Here is a 12,680-nt window from a genome sequence, read left to right as displayed (position 1 = left end):
GCATTGGCTGTTATTCCTGTATATCCTTTTCATTTCCCACACACTATAGCCTGAGCCAAACACATCAGAAACATTCGTTCCTGGTCATATTGAGGCCACAATCTCAGAAAACAAATCACAAGCCACTATGAAGCTGCACAGGAGTTCATGAGTGGGAGTGAGGACAGCAAGGCTGGGGGATTTCCGTGAGTCTTTCAATAGTGGCTTTAAACAAATTCTGCTTGAGGGAGAGATTAGGGCTGGGGGAGAGGGGCACGTGGTCTCTGGCAGACCCTGCAGATTTCAGGAAAGAGCCTGGGAACAGGATGCCATGTTGATACATCAACACAATCCATTCTAGTTCAAGTTGAAGATAAAGCAAGATGACCACCTTTTTTTTTTTTTTTTTTTTTTTTAGTTAGGAAACGAGGGAAATAAGATAAGGAGGAGGTGGAGAGAGCAACAGTTGAGTTTAAAGCATTTTGCAAATGAAAGTGGGCCCCTGGCACTGTGATGTGTGATGTGCTCTACCTTTGGGGTACCAGGGAAGCTGCATCTCCATTTTCCAGGCTGTTCCTGGAACAGTGCAGCAGGGCCTAAGGGACAAGGTAAGGAGGATAATTAAAAAAGCAGAGGCAGAATTGCACACATTCTGCGAACATGCCCCACAGGAGATCAGAGGTGGGAGGAGGTGGGAGGCTGTGAGATCAAGATTTCTAAACTTCGTTATTTCTATTTTTGTCACAAGAGTGACGGTGATGTGGTTTGGTTGGAGGGAAGTGAGTGCTGTGGGAGAGGCAGCACAGAGAAACCACAAAGGCTGGCACTGTTCTGGAATGTTTCTGGATGCAGGAACCTGGACACAATGTCTGTGTGAATAGCAATGACACCAAAACGCAGACTTGGTGCCCAGTGCTCTGAACCCAGCAAGCCAACTGGGAAGCAGGGTGTCAGAACTGGGTTGCTGACGGAAGGCAGTGAGACAGTGAGGCCTCCCTGGGAGGCTGGTGGATTGCCCTTTCAGGTGATGAAGACCGTTGGTCCTGCTCGCCTCTTAGACAAGGGTATGAGGGATGGAGGTCTTGGTAGACAAGTCAGCGGCTCTCCCAGGGTTCTTACCTTGGGCAAAATGTCCCACCTTCAGGGCCCACTCTATCACACCTTGGAGCAGCTGCACTCCAACAGAGCCCAAAGCTGATTGTTTATAAAAAATGGAAAATTTCAAGAACAGTGGACTTCCCAGAACCTCTTTGTTGGGATTGGCAATGCACATAGTAGTATAAATGGGTTTTTTATTCTGAGGAATTACACCTTTATTCAAAGCTAGAGCCTAGATTTAGCATGCCAAGGAGTGGTATGCCCGCCTGTAGTTCCAACTATTCAGGAGGCCTAGGCGGGAGGATCACCTGAGCCCAGGAGCTCGCTACTGCAGTGAGCTATGATTGTGCCACTGCACTCCAGTCTGCTACTGAACAAGACCCCATCTCTAAAAATAAAAAATAAAAAAGATTTTGAAAAGAATGTCAACGAGTGGGGACCATCAGACACAGAAACACCACCTAGTTTAAACAGGGTTTAGTTAGGCTGGGCGCGGTGGCTCACGCTTGTAATCCCAGCACTTTGGGAGACCGAGGCAGGCGGATCACGAGGTCAGGAGATCGAGACCATGGTGAAACCCCATCTCTACTAAAAATACAAAAAATTAGCCCGGTGTGGTGGCGGGCGCCTGTAGTCCCAGCTACTTGGAGAGGCTGAGGCAGGAGAATGGCGTGAACCTGGGAGGCGGAGCTTGCAGTGAGCCGAGATCGTGCCACTGCACTCCAGCCTGGGTGACAGAGTGAGACTCCGCCTCAAAAAAAAATAAAAATAAAATAAAAAATAAATAAATAAACAGGGTTCAGTTATTTATTTCCTTCAACAAGCTAAAGGGCACCTGCGAGCCAGCAAGAGGGGGCCGAGTGGGGAAGGCATGTGCCACCTGTCAGGGACTGGCCCATCTCCCCCTTGACGTTGGCTGCCACTCACTCTCGGTTGATGCATCCAGTGGTCTCCACTGGCAGAGATCTTGGTCTCCATCTTCCCCAGAGCAGAGTCCCTTATGGGTGGCATGTGGTGAACTGCAGCCAGCTCAGGACACACCGGGAAGATGTAGGGGGTCATCAACACTCACACAGTCTGGCAGCGGGTCTCTGTGTTAACTGCAGAGCCTGGGAACTCTGGACTTGCCTCATAGTTTAATGGTTTGTGGTGGGATCTACCATATTGGTTGTACTCCAAAATGACCTAAGCCATTACATCATTGGCTGTATATGTGGTTTCCAAGTTATATCACAACTTACCAATTTATGCCATAAATTTTCTGTACAGTCTAAAACATGTTTATGACTTTGGGGTAGAGCTGTTTATCACTTTTGAAGGAGGTAGCCATATGTTTATTGGGAATGGGGTAAACATGTTTATAATTTTAACTACTTTTGAGAAAAACATGTTTATAAGCAAAAGAATGTTTTTGGTGGAAAAGCTTGTTTACCAGTTTTAAGCACAGCAAACAGGTTTTTATTTATGCCTGTTAAAATGCAGGATGAGATATCCTTTACAAAAATTCACTTTGCATATCACAGACTAGACAGTGAATTACCCTTGGTGCCTATTGTTTGTTTCAATGTGTATTGAGATTAGTTTGTATTTTCCAATACACTAGGCTTGTCATCCTAGAAGCAGGGTAGCACTGCTTTCATTTGGGAACATTCCATTGAAAAATGCTGTAGAAAATACTCAGAAGAATAATGGAGCTCTGACTGTACTGACTGTTGGTGGCTTAGGGTTTGAATTTTCTGGACATTCTACTCCATGAGGATGGGGGGAGATTTTTCTTGTTCATAGCTCTATTCCCAGTTCTAAGAATAGAGTCTGGCTTATGGAAGGTGCTTAATACATAGTTGTTGAACAAATGAATGAATCAATCAAAGAAAGGGACAGTAGCCTTTTTAACAGACACTTCGTCATCCCACTCTCCATGCCAAGGAGTTTACAGTATCACATAGATCTTAGTTTTTACTCAAAGCCTTTTTCCCTATGAGATAAGAAAACAGCAGATATTGAACCATTATATGAACAAGAAAAAATAAAGACTTAGGAAGCTTTGCCCTGGGTGAATTCATGGTAAAGTGGAGACTCGTGGCTCCTTATCCCAGGCTCAACGGGACTGGCCCAGCAGCCAGGTGGGGCAGCTGTGAGATGCCTGCCTGCCTGCCTGCCAGAGGCAGCCTCCTGTCCCACGCTAGCCCTGGGGCTCTGTGTCCTGCCAATCACACTGGGGAAGGTGCCACCCTCCTGCATCTCTCAGGCCTGGGGTTTATCCAGATTCCACAGAATGGGAGGGGCTTGTGGGAATTAGAGGACTAATGCCTGGTTTCTAAACTCAGGAGTTAACTGGAGCCCAGAGTCAAGGATAAGTGCCAGAGAATGCTGGGCTTCTTTTTCAGAGAGACGCAGGTGTGAGCTGCAGTGCCGCTAAGGCAGCAGGAGCTAAGACCCTGTGAGCAGAGGGTTTGCTCTGGGGCTCCGCAAGTCAAGTAGTGAGCAGGAGCCCCATCATGTCCCGCAACTTAATCCCAACCCTGCCACATTGCTACTTGCTGAATTGCCTGGGCCCAGTCATTTTAATGCCTTTGGGCCTCAGTTTCCTAATCTGTAAACCAGAAATAATACGTGTGCCTCAAGTTTGTGTTTAAGTCAAATAATGTATATGAAAGTACTTTGTAAATCCTGAAGTTCTTTAAACATATACTATCATGCATCACTTTAACAACAAGGATAGGTTCTGAGAAATGCACTGTTAGGCAATTTCATTGTTGTACAAACTTCACAAAGTGCACTTACACAAACCTAGATGGTAGAGCCTACTCTACACCCAGGCTAGATGGTATAGCCTATTGCTCCTAGGCTACAAACCTGAACAGCATGCTACTATACAGAATGCTGTACACAATTGTAACCCAACGGGAAGTAGTTGTGTACCTCAACAAATCTAAACATAGAAAAGGCATAGTAAAAACACAGTATAAAAGATTTTAAAATGGCACACCTGTATAGGGCACTTACCATGCATGGAGCTTGCAGAGCTGGAAGTTACTCTGGGTGAGTCAGTGAGTGAGTGGCGAATGAATGTGATGGCCTAAGACATTACTGTACACTACTGTAGACTTTATAAACATTGTACCCGTAGGCTACACCACATTTAGAAAATATTTTTCTATCTTCAATAATAAATTAACCTTAGCTTCCTGTAATTTTTTGACTATATGAACTTAAATTTTGTTTTACTTTTGACTCTTTTGCAATAACACTTAGTTTAAAACACAAATACATTGTAGAGCTGTGCAAACATATTTTCTTTCTTTATGTCCTTATTCTATACGCTTTTTTCTATTTAAAATTTTTTTTTACTCTTTAAATTTTTTTGTTAAAAACTAAGATGTAAACACCTGCAATTAGCCTTGGCTAACACAGGGTCAGGATCTTCACTATCACTGTCTTCCATCTCCACTTCTGGTCCCACTGGAAGGTCTTCAGGGGCCATAACATGCATGGAGCTGTCACCTCCTAACATAACAATGCCTTCCTCTGGATACCTCCTCAAGGACCTGACAAAGGCTGTTTTACAGTCTTTAAAAAAGTTTTAAAAACGTTTTCTTTTTGTAGAGACAGCATCTTGTCCAGATTGCCCAAACTGGCCTCCATTTCCTGGGCTCAAGTGATCTTCCTGCCTCATGACTAGCTGGGACTATAGGCTTGGGCCACTATGCCCGGCTAACTTTTTTTTCATGAGCAGAGGGAGTACACTCTAAAATAAGGATTAAAGGTATAGTATAGTAAATACATAAACTAGAAACAGAGTAATTTATTATCAAGTATTACGTACTGTTCATAATTGCATGTGCTATACTTTTATATGACTGGCAGCACAGCAGATTGGCTTACACCAGCATTACTACAAACACGTGAGTAATGAGTTATGCTAGGATGTTATGATGGCTATGACATCACTGGGTGCTGGGAATGTTTCAACTCCATTATACATGGGACCACTGTCGTGTATGTGGTCTGTCATTGACTGAAATGTTATTGTGCAGTGCATAACTGTATTATTATTTTTAGTTAGATTTCTAAAGCCTATTTTTATTGAGAAATGCTGTGCAAAGCCTTTTACAAGCATTATCTCATTTAATCTTTATAACGATCCTGTCAGGTAAATGTTCCTTATGGTCATTTGAAAAATATTTTTGGCTGGGCACAGTGGCTCATGCCTGTAATCCCAACACTTTGGGAGGCCGAGGTGGAGGAATCACTTGAGGCCAGGAGTTTGAGACCAGCCTGGCCAATATGGAGAAACCCCCGTCTCTACCAAAAATACAAACATTAGCTGGGCATAGTGCCACATGCCTGTAGTCCCAGATACTCGTGAGCCTGAGGCACAAGAATCGCTTGAACCCAGGAGGCACAGGTTGCCGTGGGTCAAAATCGCATCACTGCACTCCAGCCTGGGTGACACAGTGAGATTCTGTTCAACAAACAAACAAACAAACAAACAAACATCATAAAAAAAGAAAAATATTTTAACAAAATAGAACAACATAAAGGAGAAAAACCAAAAGTCCTTAAAATTCCCCTCATCCAGTGATATTTGTTGGGTATTGTTGGGAAGGTATCTCTTTCAGAGGAAGAAAGAAATTTGAGTTGAGGGGGAAGGGCTGGGGACAAGTATGTGTGTGCAAAGGTATTCATGTGTCTGTGCTCTAGCACTGACTCTGGTGGCAGTGGGGTGGTGGCACCCTCAGGAGGGTGCATAAAGGCAGGAGGGCAGGCCTGAGCCTGTTGTCCATGACCACACTATGTTCTCCCCACCAAGTGTATTACAGATGGCTCTCCATAGAAACAGAATCAACCCACGCGCACGCGCGTGCGTGCACACACACACACAGAGCACAGAAGAGAGAGTGAGAGCTAGAGAGAGAGAGAGACAGAGAGAGAGAGAGAGAGAGAGAGAGAGAAGGAATTGGCTCATATGTTTATGTAGGCTGAGAAGTCCCAAAACCTGCAGTCAGCCAGCTAGAGACCAAGGAGAGCCAATGGTGCAGTTCCAGTCTGAAGGCTGTCAGTCTTGAGATCAAAAAGAGCCAACGTTTTAGTTTGAGTCCAAAGGCAGAAAACCAACAATGTCTCAGTGTCCCAGCTCTAGGGACTCAGGATGAAGTTCCCTCCTACTCAACCTTTTATTCTATTCAGGATTTCCAAAGGAGAGGAGGGCCACCCACATGCGGGAGGGCAATCTGCTTTCCATAATCAACCAATTCAAATGTTCATCTCATCCAAAAACACCTTCACAGACACACTTAGAATAAATGTCTGACCAACTATCTGGGCACCTTATGGTCCAGCAAAGTTGGCACATAAAGTTAACCATCATAGCAAGGGATGGTAAAGGTGGTGAATCTCAGTTTCTGAAACCTCCAGATCCTTCTCCATGCCCCTGAAGCCTGCTGTTACTTATTGTAAAAGCTGGGAATGCAAACTTGTTTGAACAAGGGCAAAACCTGCCATCAATAGGAAGGTAAATCTCCTGGAGAAACATAACGCACTGCCGGTTCTAGGAGGTCCTCCACCCACTAGGGATGGCCACGGCCATAGCACTGGGCGTCAGGGCTGAGTGAGCCAAGCCCTGGAGGTAGCGACAGGGCCCTCTGGTCTGAAATCCTGGGGTGAGAGTGAGGCTGGCCACGCCCACCAGTGAGGGGAGCTTTGACCACACAATAAGCTTGAGAAGAACTCACTGAATCTGGGATGCAAATTTATGCAAAATAGCAGGTGGGCCCATGAGTCCTGGCTCTTTTTCTTACCACAACAGCAACATTGTTCTGATTCCCCACTGGTCTCACATTTTGCTTCTCCCATTGCGCGCCCCTCTGCAGGCCTGGGCAAGGTATTCAGTTCATCTCTGCTCATTAAGGGAGGCAGCTGAGGCTACGGAGCTGGGCTGGTGGAGGCACGGTGGGAGGGTGGGTGCTGGGTGGACATCTGGGTTGGCTGCCTCAGCCAGGTCCCCTGTGGCGAGTGCATGGCAGGCCTCAGTACTCCCGAGAGGGCAGGAAGCACACAGGTGGTGCTGAGAGCTTGCTGTGTGCTGGGTGCCAGCAGCTGATGCAGGGCTTACCCGGGTGAAAGAAGAAACAGTCCCTGCTCTAGAGAAGCTCACAGTTTAACAGGGAGACAGACATGCAAACAAATATCTCTGTTAAGTTTTGTAATTATAGTGCGTACAAAGGTTACAGGAAGACAGAAGAAGGAGAAAATAGTCAATGTATTTAATCATCCCAGCAACCCTGGGAGACAGGAATTGTTGGCTCATTTTCACAGATGAGGAAACTGAGGTAAGAAAAATTTCCTTCTTGCCTGCCTTCTCTCTGCCCCTCTCTCTCTCCATTGGTCTGTCCATCCTCTGCCCACATTGTACCTTTCTGTCTTTCCTTCCTTCTTTTGTTTATTAAATATTTACGGAGCATCTCCATGTGCCAGGCATGGTGCTAGGTGCTGAGAGTTGGCAGGGAAGAGGATACGCATAGTCCCTGTCTGCACAGGGAGTCACCGTCCTGTGGGCATATAGTCAGCACACGAATCATAATGTGGAGAGCAATGTAATTACTGTTATGGCAGGGAAAGGACAGGTGCGATGAGAACAGTAACTGGAGGTGTGGACAAAGTCCTGCGGAGGGTGAAACTGGCCTGGTTCCCTGACTCCTGAGTCTCAGCTCTTGCTCTGTATGGGGTAAGGGAGGGAACATTTGAACACCTCCCTGGGTAAGTTGTGATCAAGGATTTCCTGAACCTATGACTGTGACTTAAGGGAAAATCTCCAGCTGAATGACTGTGGAGTTTTAATACTAGCATGTAGGCTGTTTCTATCTGGCATTAGGCAAGGGCTCCCAGCCCAGACCTAGTCCTCAAGGACACAAGCCACATCTGCACCAGTCACAGAATCTCAGAAGAGTATCCTTTCATCTAATATTTATGGAGTGCTGCAGGGCTGAAGGCTCAACAAAGGGAGTTGTGTGGAAAGGCAACAGGAACAAGCACTGCTGGACTCCTTAGTATGTATAAACTGAAAATGAATTTGACTTGGACACCATGTCTGATCTGGAAAACTTAGCATCTTTGTGGAGAAGAGAGGCTGAAATCAGTTAACTATAACAAAAAATATTAATTCACTCATGCATATATTAATTCATTCATCCATTCATCCAAAATTATTACTTTTTCAGCATAGATTTGGGGTGAAGGCCTTAGGCTAGGTGCAAGTGATTTTTAAAAATCAAGCAATCATATGTAGCGTCAAGTCTGAGCGGGAGGGAGACTGAATTTCTATCATGTGGTGAGTGTGCTGTTGGAGCCATGCCTGGGGCCCTAGAGCAGGGGTGCCTAATGTCAGCAGAGCGAGTGCTGGGCAGAAAAGGTTTCCAGGAGGGGAGGGGATGTTAGACAAAGCAGGGGCTTGGTTGGAGAGGGTTCTTATTTCCTTAGAGGGAAAGTGCATCCCATCCCTCAAGTGTCTGATCTGTAGAGTGGCCTCGTCAGAGCTGCATGTGGGATGGAGCAGGTGGAGACCAGATTGGGGATAAATCTAAAGGGGCAGGACAGCCTGCAGGAAAGCATGTAGAAGGCTGAGACAGGGCTGTCCTTAGTGCTCAGGAGGGGCAGAAGCAAGGCCTGTGGGAGCCTCAAGGAGAATTGCTCGGTTGTGACTTGGAGGGACAGGACCAGGGTTCACCCAAGAGTTGCTGCGAAGGATTGGCAGGGGGTGGGGAGGCGAGGGCACACCAGGGCACACCTTCTCTACCAGGCAGAGAAGAACTCAGGCATGACCAAGTGCATAAATGCATATGGCGAGGGCACACCAGGGCATACCTTCTCTACCAGGCAGAGAAGAACTCAGGCATGACCAAGTGCATAAATGCATATGGCACGCTCAGCTTTTTCCCAGCCCCTACTGGCTGGTAGACAGCAGTTGAGGTAGCTGCAAAGGCCCTTCCATTGCCTGCCCAGATCCACAGGGGCAGGCCCTGGTAGCCAGATTTGTACCTTGTTACACAGCAACCCTGGCCTAGATAGTTGGCCAAGACAGAGCACTTGGCCCACTGCCTTATAGGCTTTTCTCTCTTAGATTAGAAGTAAGAAACCCAAAGGCTGGGAGTGGGCAAAGCACCTGAGTCTCCTACTTTGGGCCCCAAGCTGTCACGGATTCCTTTCTGAACCCGTTATTCAACTCTCCTTCGAATTCTCTGAGCTTTTGCTTCCAAAAAATTCTTTTTTCCATCATTAAGTGGGTTTTTGTTATTTGTAACCAAAATAATATTAACTAATACTCACCAGCCAAGGTGAATTTGTAAAACAAAAATAATATCTCTTTTAAAGCTAATTTCAGGTACTTCTGGAACAATCTTGTCTAAAAGTTGATTTAACCAAATTACGTCTACATTCCTGGTCTTATAAAATTTGTGGTTCTTCTAAAACCACCTGCCCATCTCGGCTTGGACATGGGGGTGGCTTTCAGCATGAGCCAGGCTGGCAGCTGCCTCTGGGGTATAATGGAAGGGGAGCTAAAGTCTTCTGCCACCCACCTGCTCCGACATGGGCTAGACATCCTGGCTTTAGCATCCCTGGGGCCTGGTTATTCCCAGGGTATAATATGAGCCTGCCCAGGCTGGAGCTTGGGATGGCGGGCATAGGGAGAAAGAAAAGGCCAGGGTGGGCCTGATCCTCACCACAGTGCCTACCCCTCAGTCAGTGTGACTAGACTCCACTGGGACCTGAATTTGAGGGCCTTGTAAGCTCAGACCCAAGGAGGCTCAATGACAGTGATCCAATTGCATGTGTGTCTTTTCTTTCTTCTAAAACATTGTCCGAATGCATTTTCGACATTCTTATTGGTCAGGAGGCAATGTTAAGCCTCTCCCACAGGACTCAGGAGGGAGCTAGAACAACTTGCATTCTGGGTGCATTATAAATTTAATTAATTTGCACAAGAATATTTCAATTGCTTTCTCTCTCATATGAATGAAATCCACATGATTTCCAATCTGTTTCTATGGTTTCCTTCCTCTGTTCAGATACATTAATTAGCTTGTCAGTTTATTATGGATTTTGGTGCCTTTTTCTCCCTTCAAATTTGAGCCCCTGTTAATTCAGTTTTCATGTCAACAGTGTTTAAAAATAGAGCAAAATTATTTTGACTGGCACACAATCAGGCCTCTGACTGTTGAAAGAGTTTGCCACATGAGTGTAGATTTTCATTGCTTTTTCTCTTGCTTGAATGACATATGGCTGTGATCTCCTGTTTCACCTTGCAGCAAGGTTAGCCAGCCTCAGTCTTCTCTGTAATATTCAGCTTGACTTAAAACCCTTGGCTTTTTGGCTTGGCAGGCAATTGTATGCTCTAAAAACACCAGGACTCTCCTCAGGGTTGGCCCAGGCAAATGGATCTTCATGGAGAGAAAGATTAGTTATGCCTTTTTTATTTAGTGATTCAAAAGCCCAAAAGCCCTGGACTCCCTCATCCCAAGACACTGAGAGCCATCATTTAATATTGCTCCAAAGAGCTGATGATTTTAATCCAAGTGCTCTCCCCAAGGCTGCTAGCTCCTGCCAGCATGGGCTCAGTTCTCCTGCTGGTGACTCTGCCCTGCCGTCTCTGGCTGCTCACCTTGTTTCACCCCTAGGATGGAGGTGCACAAACCTGCCACACTTTTGGGTCCCCTGGAGGAACTTTTAGAAACTACTGATAGCTGGGCCCCATCCCAGCTCAACTGAGTCAGAATCTGGGGAGCAGGTAGAGACATGGGTATTTTTTAATACCTAATGGGAGCTGGGTTTGAGGAACACCAATTGCTCAAAGGCATGGTAAAGAGGGGTGTTATGGGTTAAACTATATTGCCCCCCATGAAAAGACATGTTGAGGTCCTAACCCCTCGCACCTCCATATGTGCCCTTATTTGGAAATAGGGTCTTTGCAGATGTGGTCAAGTTAAGAAGAGGTCACTGGGGCTGACCCTAATCCCATATGGCTGGTGTCCTCATAAGAAGGGAAAACTCAGGGACAGCACATGGGGGAAGGCCACGAGAAGATGAAGGCAGAGGTGGAGCGATGTCTCTACCAGCCAAGGAACACCAAGGATTGCCGCAAAGCAGCCGCAGTTAGGAGAGCGGCAAGGAACAGACCTTCCTTTACAGCCCTCAGGAGGAATGAACCCCATCTATGCCTTGAACTTGGACTTCTGGCCTCCAGAACTGTGAAGACAGTAGTTTTCTGTTGTTCTAAGCCACCCAGTGTGTGGTACTGTGCTATGGCAGCCCTAGGAAATGAATTCAAGGAGTTATCACCCTGTTTGGAGATGTCCAGCCCTGCTGGCAGAGCCAGGGAGCTGCTTTGGGATGTGTGTAAACAAGGGGGCATTCCTCACAGGCCTCTCTCCTCCAGCCTGGAGCCTCATGCGGGGAGTGAGGGTGTTGCTGTAAAAAGCCTGGCCCATGCACCTGTCTCCTCCGGCCATTGTTCCAGGCACACCTGGCTTACTCCATGCCATCCAGACTCTGCTGCAGATCTGCTGTCTTATCTCTGGAATTGGGTGTTGACTCCTGCCATGCTGCCCTGCACTGGCCATTGATTGACTCCAGTGCCGCTATGGGCTGGCTCTATCTATACTCATGCCCTGTCCCTGTGCCTGAAACCCCAGCATGGCCTAAGCCTTGATTTCCTTCTTGCTGGGGCTTGGACAGGCCCTACAAATGCCTGGGTCCCTCCCTCTGGTACCAAAGATAGGGGCTAGATCTGGTTTCTGGATATGGGACATCCTCACATCTACTGTGTTGGTCGTCGTTGGCCGTCCTCTGGTGGGAAGCCCACTTCAACTGGTTTCATAGGTGTGAACATCACAACACTTCTCCTTATGAAATAAACATTTCTAGTGACTGGTACTACAAGATGCATTCTCTGGCTTGCTTCTTCCAGCTAAAACTCCTCATGAAATCTACATGGATGGATGACATGCAGGAAGAAACATAAGCCATTTCTACTCAGAGTTCACCATATCACTAAGAATGATCAGAATGATAGTGAAGCACTGGAAAACTCCTAAACATGAGAAAAAGAAGATAATTTAGAGTTTGTTTATCAGAGCATCCAGGTAGGAAGTAGAAAATACAGTTTGCCATTCAAATGTTTATTTTATAGATTTGAATGGAGGAAATGTAGGCCCTGAATTTTTCACTTCTTACCTGTTATTGCTGTTAGGTCTTAACGACCATCTCCCCCGGCCCTCCTCAACAGAAGTAACTGAAGCAAGGCGCCTATGAACTCTGCCTCCCTGGCTCAGAAGCCAGTGCTGACCAGGTCAGTAAATACAGGAAGAATCTATCTCCCACCATGGGTAAGAAATGGAGTCAGTCTTGCTATTGTTATCCTGAGAGTGTTGCTGGCCTGAGCCCTTGTTTGCTGAATGCCAGGGGCCTCGTCTGTAGGCAGTGGGGTGGAGAGGTTAAAGATGTGAACTTCAGAGTCAGACCTGGGCTGGGTTGCTGATCTCTCTAGCTATGAGATCTTGGATTGCTTCCTAACTTCTCCAAGCCTCTGATTCCTCTGTAAAACAGGG

The 12,680-nt window shown here is 46.4% G+C and overlaps 1 long non-coding RNA gene across 1 annotated transcript; it reads left to right on the top strand.

Moving 5' to 3' along the window:
- The first annotated feature begins 7,212 nt into the window (after positions 1–7,212).
- On the top strand, positions 7,213–12,421 carry LOC134732672 (uncharacterized). Its single transcript, XR_010116094.1, has 3 exons — positions 7,213–7,409; positions 12,041–12,215; positions 12,323–12,421. It is a non-coding gene; the product is annotated as an uncharacterized lncRNA (long non-coding RNA).
- The last annotated feature ends 259 nt before the right edge of the window (positions 12,422–12,680 follow it).

This window comes from Symphalangus syndactylus, chromosome 15 (genome assembly GCF_028878055.3).
Source record: "Symphalangus syndactylus isolate Jambi chromosome 15, NHGRI_mSymSyn1-v2.1_pri, whole genome shotgun sequence".
NCBI classification, from domain to species: domain Eukaryota; kingdom Metazoa; phylum Chordata; class Mammalia; order Primates; family Hylobatidae; genus Symphalangus; species Symphalangus syndactylus.
Note: the sequence above shows the minus strand (reverse complement) of the source record. Positions and strands in the feature narration are given on the sequence as shown.